The sequence below is a fragment of the Rhinoderma darwinii genome, chromosome 1, assembly GCF_050947455.1.
Source record: "Rhinoderma darwinii isolate aRhiDar2 chromosome 1, aRhiDar2.hap1, whole genome shotgun sequence".
Classification (NCBI taxonomy): domain Eukaryota; kingdom Metazoa; phylum Chordata; class Amphibia; order Anura; family Rhinodermatidae; genus Rhinoderma; species Rhinoderma darwinii.
In genome coordinates, this window is record NC_134687.1 from 275,281,977 (window position 1) to 275,297,299 (window position 15,323).

Here is a 15,323-nt window from a genome sequence, read left to right on the forward strand (position 1 = left end):
GCTTAAGACTTTTATAGTACCTAAATTTTTGTACCTGCTGCAAACATTGCCCATTTGGTTACCAAGATCCTTCTTTGACAAAACGAGAAAATTATTCTCCAAGTTCCTGTGGAATAACAGTAGACCCAGAATCCAATATAAATATCTTATTCAGAAACCTAAATTGGATGGTATAGGGGTTCCGGATGTTCTTACATATTATAAAGCTAACCAATTAAATAGATGGATGGATCTTGTTAATAGCTCTACTCATACTTTATATTCTGAGCTAGAGAAAGAACTAATTCCACTGGCAGATAAATTATTTTTATGGAATTTGAGAGATTTCTCACCATTGACGTCCAGTGTGCTGTTGAAAGGTATCTTTAGAGTTGGAAAGGAGATTAATCATTTTCATCCGCTTTTGTCTAAGAATTATCCATTACTGCCCTTGAGTCTGCTGCCTTATCTGGTTCATCCTAAGCATCCTCCACAATCCAGTTTTTGGGATAGAGTAGGGGAGGTTACTCTCCCTTCCTTTCTTGATACAGACGACCAGGTATCCACGAACCTATTACTTAGAAAGACGGGTCTTCTGCTGAAGGGTTATCTACACATAAATGACTTTCAGAATGTTTGTACTAAATATGTTGATACTTATAGTTCTTTGTATTCTTTCACTCAATTTGAAACTCGCTTGCAGAACTTGGTCCCTCAGAGGAAGGCACTAGCCACTTCATATGAGTTTCTGTTGCAATTAGAGACCGAAGGGCATGTTACAACTATGAAGGAATGGGAGAAGAGTCTGCAGGTTTCCTTTAGTGAAAATGATCTAAAGATCGTGTTGAAGCACTCACATGGGTTCTCCCAATGTATAAAAATGAGAGAGAACTCATATAAACTCTTTTCCCGTTGGTATAGAACCCCTGAATGGCTGCATATGATTAACCCGGATATTTCTGCAACCTGCTGGAGATGTCAATCGGACACGGGATCTTTACTACGTATTTGGTGGGAATGTCCCTTGATCCGCTCATTCTGGGTGGCGGTGATTGATAAGATTAACGCAATTTGTTCCTCTTCTGTTCCAGTTTCGCCTGCTGCGATTCTCTCATGGTGGCCTGCAGACTCTTTTGTACCTAAGCGTAATGACCTTTCAACTTTTTTGATTGCCGCAGCAAAACTTCTTATCCCTTTGGGCTGGAAGAGTACTTCTCCTCCTACAATTGAACAATGGGAGCTCAAGGTTCAAGAAATTTTTAGAATGGAAGAGCTTGTTCATTGGGAACGTGGCACCAGGGCTAAGTTTCTCCGCATATGGTGTCCCTGGCAGGTATACTTGGATAATGCTAGGTCCTCTACTGGATAATGTTAGTTTATTGTGGTTTCTCTCTGAAAAATTTTCTGTCATGTAAGTGGGAGATTGAATATCACACTCCAAACTCTATCTCGTGCTGTGTACTCCGAGATATTAGATAATCGTCTTTTGTTAACATGGAGTACTTAAAGACTCCAAAAATTAGGACTTGAGACAGGTACATCCTTATCCCTACCCCTCCCCCCCTCCTTGGTTTGATCTGTTCTCCATGCATTTATTCCTTTCCTTCCCTTATATGTATAACATTAATGTTATATTTGTATGACCTTAATACTGCATTGTTATACTGCTGTTTATGTACAAAACCAGTTGTGTTGGTATGACGTAATACTTTATGTGATTTGGTACTCTATTTTACTCCTGCTGTTTACCTCATGACTAATAAAAACAGTTTGAAAACAAAAATAATGCAAAAACTGCAAAATCTTTTTTTCTCCATTCTCACATTAAAAAAATATAATAAAAGTTAATCAATAAGTCCCATGCACCCCAAAATAGTAGCGATGAAAACTACACCTTGTCCCGCAAAAAACAAGCCGTCATATGGCAATATCAACGGAAAAGTAATAACGTTACGGCTCTTGGAATGCGGTTATGCAAAAATTTATTATTTTTGTTTAAAAGGTTTCTTATTGTGCAAACATAGTAAAACATATACATATGTTGTATCGCCATAATCATACCGACCCATAGAATAGAGGTAAGATGTTATTTTTGCCGCATAGTGAACGGCATAAATTTAAAACACGAAAAACAATGCAGGAATAGTGTTTTTTTTCAATTCTCACCCCACAAAAAAGTTAATAAAAGTTATTCAATATTATATATGCACCAATAAAAGGTGTCATTGAAAAACACAAATCGTTCCGCAAAAAACAAGCCCTCATACGCCGATGTCGACGGAAAAATAAAAAAGTTATAACTGTTGGAATGTGAAGATGAGAAAAAAAAAAAAGAATGCTTGGTCATTAAGGCCAAAATAGGCCTGGTCGTTAAGGGGTTAATATATTACAACTAAAGTTACTTTTAATCGTTCATACAGGCAATGAATACAACATTTATTAAGAGGTTTTTCCTCTGAAAAAATGTGTCGGAGTTTACTCCAACTTTTCAGTCTATTAAGACTGACGTCAGTCTTAATAAATTCCCCCCATTGTGTAGGTAAAAAAAACACATTACATGTATAGCAGGGGCGGACATATCGCCGGTGCAGCTGATTCGGCTGCACAGGGGCCCGAAGGCGGCCCGCTCAGCTGGCTTAAACGCTGTTCATAGATCGACACAGGGCCCCCATCCTCTCTGGGCCCCCATGCCAGAGGCATAAAGAGGCCTGCGCCGCCCGGCATATAAAATTTATGTGCCGAGCAGCATGGGCCCCCTCATGCCCGGTGGTGTCGCTAGCACCGGAGGAGGTCCCGGTGCTAGCTACAGCCACATTCAATTGTATCTGCGTCCTCAGGACCCAGATACAATTGAATACTATAGGCTGCAGGCCATGAGGGGGGAGCTGTGTGACTCTATATACAAGGGGAGTGGAAAAGCTGTGTGACAATATACATGGGGAGGAGGGAGATGTGTGTCACTATATACAAGGGGAGGAGGGAGCTGTGTGTCACTGTATAGAAGGGGATGGGGTAGCAGTGTGACACTATATACAAGGGGAAGGGGGCTGTGTGGCACTATATACAAGGGGAGGGGGGCTGTGTGGCATTATATACAAGGGCAGGGGGGGAGCTGTGTGGCACAATATACAAGGGGATGTGTGACTATATACAAGGGGAGGGGGAGCTGTGTGTCACTATATACAAGGGGGAGCTGTGTGTCACCATATACAAAGGGGGACTGTGTGGCACTATATACAAGGTGGGGGCTAGGTGGCACTATCTACAACAAGGGGGCTGCATTGCACTATCTACAAAGAGGGAGGGCTGTGTGGCGCTATCTACAGGGGATGCTGTGGCGAAATATACAAGGGGGCACAAAGGGGGCATTATTACTGTGGGAGCACAAAGGGGGCACGGTTACTGATGGGGCACTTTTATTGTGTCGAGCACTAAGGGATCATTATTACCATCTGGGGCACTGTGTTTTACGAGTTTGTTTAGAGAATGGGATATATGTGGGGAGGGTGCGAGAAACCAACCAGACGATTCGTGGCTGGAATATGTCGTCACAGTGGTCTGGGCCGGATGGAGAAGAAAAGGGAAAGTGAACGACTGATCAGAGGAAACATCACCTGTGAGTCACTAGATATAAATGTGCTGTAAACACATAGTTTGCAGAGCTTCTGTGTATAACTGGCATCTACCACTATATGGTGGCAATATTGGTCTTTGTATAGTGTTTTTTATTCAATAACCGTATGGGGGTATTATTCAGTGACTATGTGGTTATGGTGTGGTGTTATTATTCAGTTAAAAAATGGGGGCATTATTCAGTCACTATGTGGTTATGGTGTGGCGGTATTATTCAGTAATAGTATGGGGGTATTATTCAGTCACTTTGTGTAACGGCTGCCGCGCCGTTCCCCATCTTCCCCACGGCCTCTGCTCCGGTTCCTCCATTACCCCATGCTCATCCCGAGCTCCACTTACCAGATCCAGGCGCTCTGCTGGCCCTGGGCGGCGTCAGGTAAGTGCATCCCTTACCTCCCTCCGTGGCCTTCATCCTCGATGTGCGGCTGCAGTCACTAGAGGGCGCGCACACTGACTCGTTCTGTCTTAAAAGACCAGCGCGTGCCTTAATTCAAAAGACTTCCTATTTAAGGTTCCTCCTTCCTTTCATCCATGCTTGTTCAACCAAGTTCCCCGTGAGTTTCCTTGTGCCCTGGTTCTCTGTTTCATTCCCTTCTGCCTTTGTCTGGATTTCCCATTGCTGACCTCTGCCTGAACTTGACTATCCTTGCCTGCCGCTTGCCTTGACCTATTGCTTCCATACCCGTTACGCCGCCTGCCTTGACCTATTGCTTCCATACCCGTTACGACGCCTGCCTTAACCTATTGCTTCCCTACCCGTTACGACGTCTGCTGCCTGTCCTGACTTCTGCCTTTCCATCCGACCGCCTCTACATGCTGTGCCAAGCGTTGCCTGGGTTCCAAGCACCATCTCCCAGATGACACAGAGGATCCACAAACAAACCTGTGAGAACCGTTATAGGTTGAACAAGCCATGGATCCCCTTGACATAGCCCTGCCTGACACGGCTGATATGGCTCCAGAGCTTTCTAGACAACGAGTCCGCCAAGATCAGCTTTTTCAGCTACTGCAAAATGTGTCCACTTCTTTGAACGAACTTGCGCCTCCGGTGCCTCCGATACCACCACCACCACAGCAAGCCCCTGTCTACAGTCCTGGACTACATTTACCTACGCCTGCCCGCTATGAGGGAGACCCCAAGACCTGCAGGGGATTTGTTAACCAATGCACCATCCATTTCAAAGTCATGGCGCATCATTTTTCCTCAGACCGGGCTAAGGTGGCCTACATCCTGTCCCTGCTGTCTGGTGAAGCGCTGGCTTGGGTATCACCCTTGTGGGAGAGAAACGACCCCATCATGTGCAACATTCAGAACTTTCTCTCCACTTTTAAAAGGGTGTTTGAAAAACCAGGTCGAGCCTCTTCTGCAACTTCCTCTCAACTCAAGCTCCGGCAAGGAACCTCCACAGTAGGCCAATAAGCCATTCAATTTTGCACCCTGGCTACAGAACTCCAGTGGAATAATGAGGCTTTGGTATCTACCTTCTGGGAGGGTCTGGCGGGCCGAATCAAGGATGAACTTGCTGGCCGAGACCTTCCACCGTCCTTGGATGACTTGATTACTCTTGCTAATCGAATAGATATACGTTTCAGTGAGAGACAACAAGAATCTGCTCGAGGCAATCGGACATCACGGTTGGCACCAACCTTCCAAAGGCCTCTTCTGGCCTCATCTTCCTCTCGGTCGGATGAACCCATGCAGGTGGAGAGAACAAGACTCACGCCTGAGGAGCGCCAGAATAGACGCAAGTTGAATTTATGTTTGTATTGTGGTGGTAAAACGCACTTCCTCAAGGACTGTCCAGTGAGGCCGGAAATTGCCAACGCCTAGGGCAAGTAGGAGAGGCTACCCTAGGTGGAATACCTTCCTCTCTCAAAAGATGACCATACCAGCAAAACTGTCCTTTGCAGGAACCACTTTCTGCGTTCAAGCCTTCCTAGATTCCGGATCCGCTGGGAATTTTCTGTGCCAGTCCTTGGTAAATCGCTACCAAATCCCAGGGCAAAAACTAACCAAACCGTTGTCCATTGCTTCTGTAGGTGGAAGGCTCCATCTTGTCAGACTATCTATCTTGTCACCAAGCCCATTCTCTTGTTAACAGGGGCGCGGGACCAGGAACGTATCTCCTTCTATGTTTTAAGGAACTCTCTGAACCCTTTGCTACTGGGTCTACTGTGGTTGCAGAAGCACTCTCCTGTTATTGACTGGACTGGAGGTCAAATTACCCGCTGAAGTGACTTCTGTCACCAACATTGCCTACAATCTATTCGCCCACCCATGCCTCAGTCTACAGAACCTAACTAAGCAGGACTTCCTACTCCATACAAAAGCTTCTCGGATATTTTCTGTAAACAACAAGCTGAATCGCTGCCTCCTCACAGGCCATACAACTGTGCCATAGACCTGGTCCCCAACGCCTTGCCTCCCAGAGGTAGAGTCTACCCTTTGTCTTGCCCGAGACGCAGGCCATGTCTCGGTATATTCAAGAAAATCTGGAGAGAGAATTCATCCATAAGTCCTCCTCTCCTGCTGGCGCAGGGTTTTTCTTTTTTGGGGAAAAAAGACGGCTCCCTGCATCCTTGTATTGATTACCAAGGATTGAATAATATCACGCTAAAGAACAAGTACCCATTACCATTGATCTCAGAACTCTTTGACCGCCTACAGGGGGCGAGAATTTTCACCAAATTAGACCTTCGTGGAGCTTATAACCTCATTCGTATCCGCAAGAGAGACGAATGGAAAACCGCATTCAACACTCGTGATGGGCATATTGAATACCTCGTCATGCCCTTTGGACTTTGTAATGATCCTTCTGTTTTCCAGGCTTTTGTTAATGACATTTTTCTGGATCTGTTGTACAGCTGTGTGGTGGTATGCCTAGATGACATTTTAATCTTTTCTCCCAATATTCAAACTCCTCGTGTGCATGTGCACCAAGTGTTACAGCGTCTGCTAGAGAACACTCTGTTTGCCAAAGCAGAGAAATGCCTCTTCGAGAAAACCAGCCTGCCTTTCTTGGGGTATGTCATTTCCGACCAGGGACTTAAAATGGATCCAGCCAAGCTATCTTCTATTCTCAACTGGCTTCGTCCGCAAGGACTCAAAGCTGTCCAACGCCTGATGGGATTAGCGAATTATTACCGCCAGTTTATTCCTCACTTCTCCTCTATGACAGCTCCTATTTCTGCACTGACCAAAAAGGGGGTTAATGCCAAAGACTGGACTATGGAGGCTGAAGCCGCATTCCAAGCCCTTAAAATTGCCTTCTCTTCGGCTTCAGTCCTGCATAGACCGGATTCCACCAAACCCTTTGTTCTGGAGGTCGATGCTTCATCTGTGGGAGTGGGAGCTATTCTTTCACAAAAGACTTGTAGAGGGAGACTGGAGGCCTGTGTTTTTTTCTCCAAATTATTCACATCTGCTGAAAAAAATGATGGTATTGGAGATAAAGAACTTTTAGCTATTAAATTGGCCCTGGAGGAATGGACACATTTGCTTGAGGGTGCACGCCATCCTATCATCATCTACACAGATCATAAGAACCTCCTATACTTGCAGATTGCTCAATGCCTAAATTCTCGTCAAGCTCGGTGGGCATTATTATTCTCCAGATTCGATTTTCAGCTTCACTACAGACCCGCTGGAAAGAATACCAAGGCTGGCGCTTTATCTTGCTGTTTTGATCCCACAGACCAAGAGCCCAGCCCGCAGTTTATTATAGATCCTAAACGTATTATGATCGCTGCTCCAGCTGAAGAGGTACACATTCTCCGAGGATAGACCTACGTACCCCCTGAACAAAGGGATTGTGTTCTTCGTTGGGGTCATGCCTCCAGGGTTTCTGGGCACCCTGGCATAAAAAAAGGTTCTCAATTTGATTGGCCGTCAGTACTGGTGGCCTTCCATGTCCCAAGACACTAAAGACTTTGTTTCAGCCTGCTCCACCTGCTCTCAGAATAAAGTCTCCCATTTAAGACCTGCTGGCCTTTTGCATCCTCTACCCGTGCCTGACTCTCCCTGGTCGCACATTGTCATGGACTTCATCACTGATCTTCCTAGTTCTGCTGGGTGTACCGTGATCTGGGTTGTAGAGGATCGCTTTTCCAAGATGCTGCACTTCGTACCCCTCTCAGGCCTTCCGTCATCTTCCCGACTGGCAACGCTGTTTATCAAGCACATCTTCCGACTTCATGGTCTTCCTAAGCATATTGTTTCTGACAGAGGAGTTCAGTTCACATCCAAGTTCTGGAAAGCCTTGTGCAAAGTGCTGGAGGTCAAACTAGACTTCTCTTCCGCGTACTATCCTCAATCCAATGGTCAATAAGAGCGGATAAACCAAATACTTGAAAGTTTCCTCAGGAATTTCGTGTCTCCACGACAAGACGACTGGGCAAGTCTACTTCCATGGGCCGAATTTGCCTACAACAACCATACGGGGGAATCTACCCACTCTTCTCCTTTCTTCTTCGTGTATGGCCAGCACCCAGGAATTCCCCTACCTGTCTCTGCGCCTTCTCAGGTTCCAGCTGCTAACACGGTCCACCGCAACTTTGTACGGATATGGCAGAAGGCCAAGGACTCCATCCACAAAGCCGTAGCCAGGTTTAAGAGAGACACAGATAAAAGACGCAGGATACCGCCACAGCTCCTTCCTGGGAATAAAGTCTGGATGTCCACCCGGTACATACGTCTGAAGACCCCTTGCTACAAGCTAGCTCCTCGGTTTCTGGGTCCCTATATGATAACAAAACAAATCAATCCAGTAACTTTCAGACTTCGCCTTCCTCAGTCTCTGAAAATCTCTAATTCCTTCCACATATCTCTGCTGAAACCCACTATACGCAACTGATTTTAAAAAAAAAATTCTGTCCATCCTGCTCCTGCGGCTGATGCCGAATTTGAAATTAAAGAGATCCTGGATGTCAAACGAACACGGGGGAGATTATGGTACCTAGTGGACTGGAAATATTATGGTCCTGAGGAGAGATCATGGGAGCCCGTGGAGAATGTCAACGCCCCAGCTCTCATCAAGAACTTTGAACAAAGGTTTCCAAGCAAGCCAAAAAAGAGGGGGCGTAAAGGGGGGTACTGTAACGGTGCCACGCCGTTCCCCGTCTTCCCCACGGCCTCTGCCCCGGTTCCTGCGCCCTCCATTACCCCATGCTCATCCCGAGCTCCACTTACCAGATCCGGCCGTCATCCTCGATGTGCGGCTGCAGTCACTAGAGGGCGTGCGCTGACTCGTTCTGTCTTAAAGGGCCAGCGCGCTCCTTAATTCAAAAGACTTCCTATTTAATGTTCCTCCTTCCGTTCATCCATGCTTGTTCAACCAAATTCCCCGTGAGTTTCCCTGTGCCCTGGTTCTCTGTTTCCTTCCCTTCTGCCTTTGTCTGGATTTCCCGTTGCTGACCTCTGCCTGAACTCTACTATCCTTGCCTGCCGCCTGACTTGACCTATTGCTTCCATACCCGTTACGCCGCCTGCCTTGACCTATTGCTTCCATACCCATTACGACGTCTGCTGCCTATCCTGACTTCTGCCTTTGCATCTGACCGCCTCTACCCGCTGTGCCAAGGGTTCCAAGCACCATCTCCCAGACGACACTGAGGATCCACAAACAAACCGGTGAGAACCGTTATACTATGTGATTATGATGTGGCGGTATTATTCAGTAACTGTATGGGGGAATTATTCAGTCACTATGTGGTTATGGTGTGGCGGTATTATTCAGTAATAATATGGGTGTAATAACGGGGGTGGGGAGACAGACAAGTGAGCCCTAATCTACCCGCCACTCAGTCCCTGCCTACTTGCAATGACCCGCCCTAGGCGACGGGGTACAACTGGGCGACGGTCCCTACGCTCAATAAGTGCACGACAGACAAACAGACAAGGGTACACAGAGCTAGGGGGAGAAGGGGCAGTTGCCCACGGCAACACCGTGAGCAACAAGAGAAGTGAACAAGCCGAGTCAAACCAGGAGTGTACGAGGTACCAAACGCAGAGCAGGAGAGTAGTCAGCAAGCCGGGGTCAATATGAAGCAAGGACAATAGTACAAGAAGCTGCAGCAGGGCCAGGAAACCAAACAAGAAGAATCACAAGCAAAGGAGGAACAGGAAAGGCAGGTATAAATAGACAGAGGGCGGGAGCTAGCTCCGTCTGGCCAGGCTGTGATAGGTTCTCCCACTCCTAAGCCTGCCACCCTGAGTGGTGGAAGATGGAGTCAGTCTCACAGACATAGAAGCAGGTGCAGACTGATTATCTATGGGCGTTAACCCCGAAGCTGTGCCTGGCAGATCCTTTACAGTACCCCCCTTTTATGAGGGGCCACCGGACCCTTTCTAAGTGGACCTGGTTTACTGGGGAAACGAAGGTGAAACCTCCTGACCAATATCCCAGCGTGAACATCCCGAGCGGGTACCCAAGTCCTCTCCTCAGGCCCGTATCCTCTCCAATGGACCAGGTACTGGAGGGAGCCTTGGACCATCCTCCTGTCCACAATCTTGGCCACCTCGAATTCTGCCCCCTCAGGGGTGAGAACAGGGACCGGAGGTTTCCTCGAGGGAGCCAAGGACGGGGAGCAGCGTTTAAGGAGGGAGGCATGGAACACGTCGTGTACTCGAAAAGATGGGGGCAACTCCAGTCGGAAGGAGACAGGATTGAGGACTTCAATGACCTTGTACGGCCCTATGAACCGGGGAGCAAACTTCTTGGACGGGACTTTAAGGCGCAAATTCTTAGACGATAGCCACACCAGATCCCCGACCATAAACAAGGGGTTAGCAGAACGTTTTCTATCTGCCTGAGTTTTTTGTATGCTCTGGGACGCCTCTAGGTTCTTCTGAACCTGAGCCCAGACTGTGCACAGTTCTCGATGAACGACCTCTACCTCGGGATTGTTGGAACTACCAGGTGAAACGGAAGAGAACCGTGGATTAAACCCAAAATTACAGAAAAAGGGGGAGACCCCTGACGAGTTACTGACCCGGTTATTAAGGGAAAATTCGGCGAGGGGAATGAATGAGACCCAATCATATTGACAGTCAGAGATAAAACAACTTAAATATTGTTCTAGAGACTGATTAGTGCTCTCAGTTTGGCCATTAGTTTCAGGATGGAAGGCAGAGGAGAAGGACAGATCAATCTCCAACTTTTTACAGAAGGCACTCCAAAACAATGAAACAAATTGTACCCCTCTATCAGAAACAATATTGACAGGGACCCCACGGAGACGCAGGATGTGTTTGACAAACAAGGTAGCTAACGTCTTAGCATTGGGTAGTTTCTTGAGGGGCACAAAATGGCACATCTTACTGAAGCGGTCTACTACAACCCACACCACCGACTTGCCTTGAGATGGAGGCAAATCGGTGATAAAATCCATGGAGATATGGGTCCAAGGTCTCTGGGGAATGGGCAAAGAACATAGTAAGCCCCCTGGTCGGGACCTGGGAGTCTTGGACCTAGTACAAACTTCACAAGCGGCGACGTAGGCCTTAACGTCTTTAGGCAACCCAGGCCACCAATAGTTTCTGGCAATGAGGTGCTTGGTACCCAGGATGCCTGGATGGCCATATAGTGCAGAGTCATGATTTTCCCTAAGTACCCATAGCCGGAATTGCAGGGGAACAAACAGCTTGTTCTCAGGAAGGCTCCCGGGAGCTGAACCTTGATCAGCCGCAATTTCAGAGACTAAATCAGAATCAATAGCGGAAATGATTATACCTGGAGGCAAAATACAAGCAGGATCTTCCTCCGAAGGAGGGCTGGCCATGAAGCTACGTGACAGTGCATCAGCCTTAACATTCTTAGACCCAGCCCTATAGGTAACCACAAAGTTGAATCTGGTAAAAAATAACGCCCAACGAGCTTGTCTCAGGTTTAGCCTCTGGGCAGATTCTAGGAAAACCAGATTCTTGTGGTCGGTAAGGACCGTTACCTGGTGCCTAGCCCCCTCCAGGAAGTGGCACCACTCTTCAAATGCCCATTTAATGGCTAAGAGTTCGCGGTTGCCAATATCATAGTTACTCTCAGTGGGTGAAAACTTCCTGGAGAAGTAGGCACAGGGACGGAGATGGGTGAGGGACCTGGTACCCTGGGACAAGACAGCCCCCACTCCCACCTCGGACGCGTCAACCTCCACGATAAATGGATCCATTTGGTTGGGCTGAACCAGCACCGGGGCCGAGATAAAGCACTTCTTAAGGACCTCAAAAACCTGGACAGCCTCAGGAGGCCAGTGGAGGAGATCAGTACCTTTGCGAGTGAGATCCGTAAGAGGCTTAGCGATGACCGAGAAGTTAGCAATAAACCTCCTGTAATAATTAGCAAACCCCAGGAAGCACTGTAACGCCTTCAGGGAGGCAGGTTGGACCCATTCCGCCACAGCCTGGACCTTGGCAGGGTCCATGTGGAATTCATGAGGAGTGAGGATTTGGCCCAAAAATGGTATCTCCTGCACCCCAAACACACATTTTTCGGTCTTCACAAACAGTTGGTTTTCTCGAAGGACCTGGAGCAACTTCCTGACATGCTCAATGTGGGAGGACCAGTCCTTGGAAAACACAAGTATGTCATCAAAGTACACTACAAGAAATACCCCCAGGTAGTCTCTTAAAATCTCATTTATGAAATTCTGGAAGACCGCGGGAGCATTACACAACCCAAAGGGCATGACGAGGTATTCGAAATGACCTTCGGGCGTGTTAAACGCAGTCTTCCACTCATCCCCCTCTTTGATGCGGATAAGGTTATATGCCCCCCGTAGATCAAACTTAGAGAACCATTGGGCCCCCTGAACCTGATTAAAGAGATCAGGAATCAGAGGAAGGGGATACTGGTTCCTTACAGTGACCTTATTCAAGCTTCGGTAGTCAATGCATGGCCTAAGACCACCATCCTTCTTCCCTACGAAGAAGAAGCCAGCACCTACCGGAGAAGTAGAGGGGCGAATGTAACCCTTGGCCAGGCATTCCTGGATATACTCTCTCATTACTTCACGTTCGGGACAAGAGAGATTAAATATCCTACTCTTAGGGAGTTTAGCTCCTGGTACCAAATTGATTGTGCAATCATATTCTCTATGAGGAGGTAACACTTCGGAGGCCTCCTTAGAGAAAACATCGGCGAAGTCCTGAACAAACTTAGGTAGCGAGTTCACCTCCTCAGGGGGAGAAATAGAATTAACAGAAAAACATGACATCAAGCATTCATTACCCCACGTGGTAAGGTCCCCAGAATTCCAGTCAAACGTGGGATTATGCAACTGCAACCAGGGAAGGCCTAAAACCAAATCGGACGATAATCCCTGCATCAACAGTACAGAGCACTGCTCCAAATGCATGGAGCCAACAAGGAGTTCAAAAACAGGTGTATGCTGTGTAAATTAACCATTAGCAAGAGGAGTGGAGTCGATACCCACTACCGGGACAGGTTTAGGCAAATCAATCAAAGGCATAACTAGAGACATAGCAAATTCCACAGACATGATATTAGCAGAAGACCCTGAATCCACGAAGGCACTGCTGGTAGCAGACCTACCACTAAAAGAGACCTGAAAGGGAAGCAAGATTTTATTACGTTTCATATTTACGGGAAATACCTGTGCGCCCAAGTGACCTCCCCGATGATCACATAGGCGCGGAAGTTCTCTGGCTGCATTCTTACGCTTAGGACAGTTGTTCACTTGATGCTTGTCATCCCCACAGTAGAAGCAGAGACCATTCTTCCTGCTGAAATCTCTACGTTGTTGGGGGGACACGGAGGCCCCGAGTTGCATAGGTACCTCCGAGTCTTCCGGGGAGGAACGAAGCAACGGAACCTCGGGAGGCATCATGGGGGAGTCAGAGGAGAAAACATCAAGATGTTCAAGTCGTCGTTCCCTGAGACGTTGGTCAAGTCGTACCGCTAAAGCCATAACCTGGTCTAGGGAGTCAGAAGAGGGATAACTAACTAGCAGATCTTTCAGGGCGTTCGACAGACCCAACCTAAACTGGCGCCTTAAGGCAGGGTCATTCCACCGAGAAGCTACGCACCACTTCCTAAAGTCAGAGCAATACTCAACAGGTCTCTTACCCTGACGTAAGGTCACCAGCTGACTCTCGGCAAAAGCAGTCTTGTCAGTCTCGTCATAGATGAGTCCGAGAGCAGAAAAGAAAAGATCAACGGAGGAAAGTTCAAGGGCGTCAAGAGCCAAGGAGAAGGCCCATTCTTGGGGCCCTTCCTGGAGCTGGGACGTAATTATACCCACCCGCTGGCTCTCAGAACCTGAGGAGTAGGGCTTTAAACGAAAATAGAGCCTACAACTCTCCCGAAAGGAGGGAAAAGTCTTCCGGTCCCCTGAGAACCGGTCCGGCAACTTGAGGTGGGGTTCAAGAGGTGAGGTGAGGTGAGGGGGACTACCATGGTAGCATCAGGCTGGATGACCCTCTGAGCCAGGGCCTGGACCTGTAGGGAGAGACCCTGCATTTGCTGAGCCAGGGTCTCAAGGGGGTCCATATTGGTGTCAGGGACCAGGGTAGACTAGGTATGGGCTTGTGATTATGTAATGACGGGGGTGGGGAGACAGACAAGTGAGCCCTAATCTACCCGCCACTCAGTCCCTGCCTACTTGCAACGACCCGCCCTAGGCGACGGGGTACAACTGGGCGACGGTCCCTACGCTCAGTAAGTGCACGAAAGACAAACAGACAAGGGTACACAGAGCTAGGGGGAGAAGGGGCAGTTGCCCACGGCAACACCGTGAGCAACAAGAGAAGTGAACAAGCCGAGTCAAACCAGGAGTGTACGAGGTACCAAACGCAGAGCAGGAGAGTAGTCAGCAAGCCGGGGTCAATATGAAGCAAGGACAATAGTACAAGAAGCTGCAGCAGGGCCAGGAAGCCAAATGAGAAGAATCACAAGCAAAGGAGGAACAGGAAAGGCAGGTATAAATAGACAGACAGAGGGCGGGAGCTAGCTCCGTCTGGCCAGGCTGTGATAGGTTCTCCGACTCCTAAGCCTGCCACCCTGAGTGGTGGAAGATGGAGTCAGTCTCACAGACATAGAAGCAGGTGCAGACTGATTATCTATGGGCGTTAACCCCGAAGCTGTGCCTGGCAGATCCTTTACAATGGGGGTATTATTCAGTCACTATGTAGTTAGGGTGTGGCGGTATTATTTAGTGACCATATGGGTGTACTATTCAGTCACTATGTGATTATGGTGTGACTTGTGTTTTAAATAAATAGTAATAAAATGTGCCATATAGATTTGTATAGCTTTGTATGCGCCCGGGCATGGTTAGGTTATGGGGGCCCCAGACACATTCTTTGCACTGGGTCCCTCTGCAGTCTGTGTCCGTCTCTGATGTATTGTATATAGTAATAAACATACATGGTACCAATATAGTAACAATGTCAGCAAGAGTTAGTTAATATGCTGTAAAAAGAACCTACAAGATGTCTAGGCATGGGATCATGTCAGTAACATAAAAATAAAGGGCATGTGTATAGAATGGCAGTTTCCCTTACATCCAACAGTAGCACAATAATGGGGTATTTCTGCCCCTGTGTACTAGTAGGACAGATGTAATTTTTAATTTAATCAAATTAAACACTAATTAACTAGAGCCCACTGTCCCGATCTGTGGGTATGTGGACCCACTAGGCCACACCACCATAGTGGGGAGGCAGCTGGCCAAACAACAGAGTACACAATCAATACAAA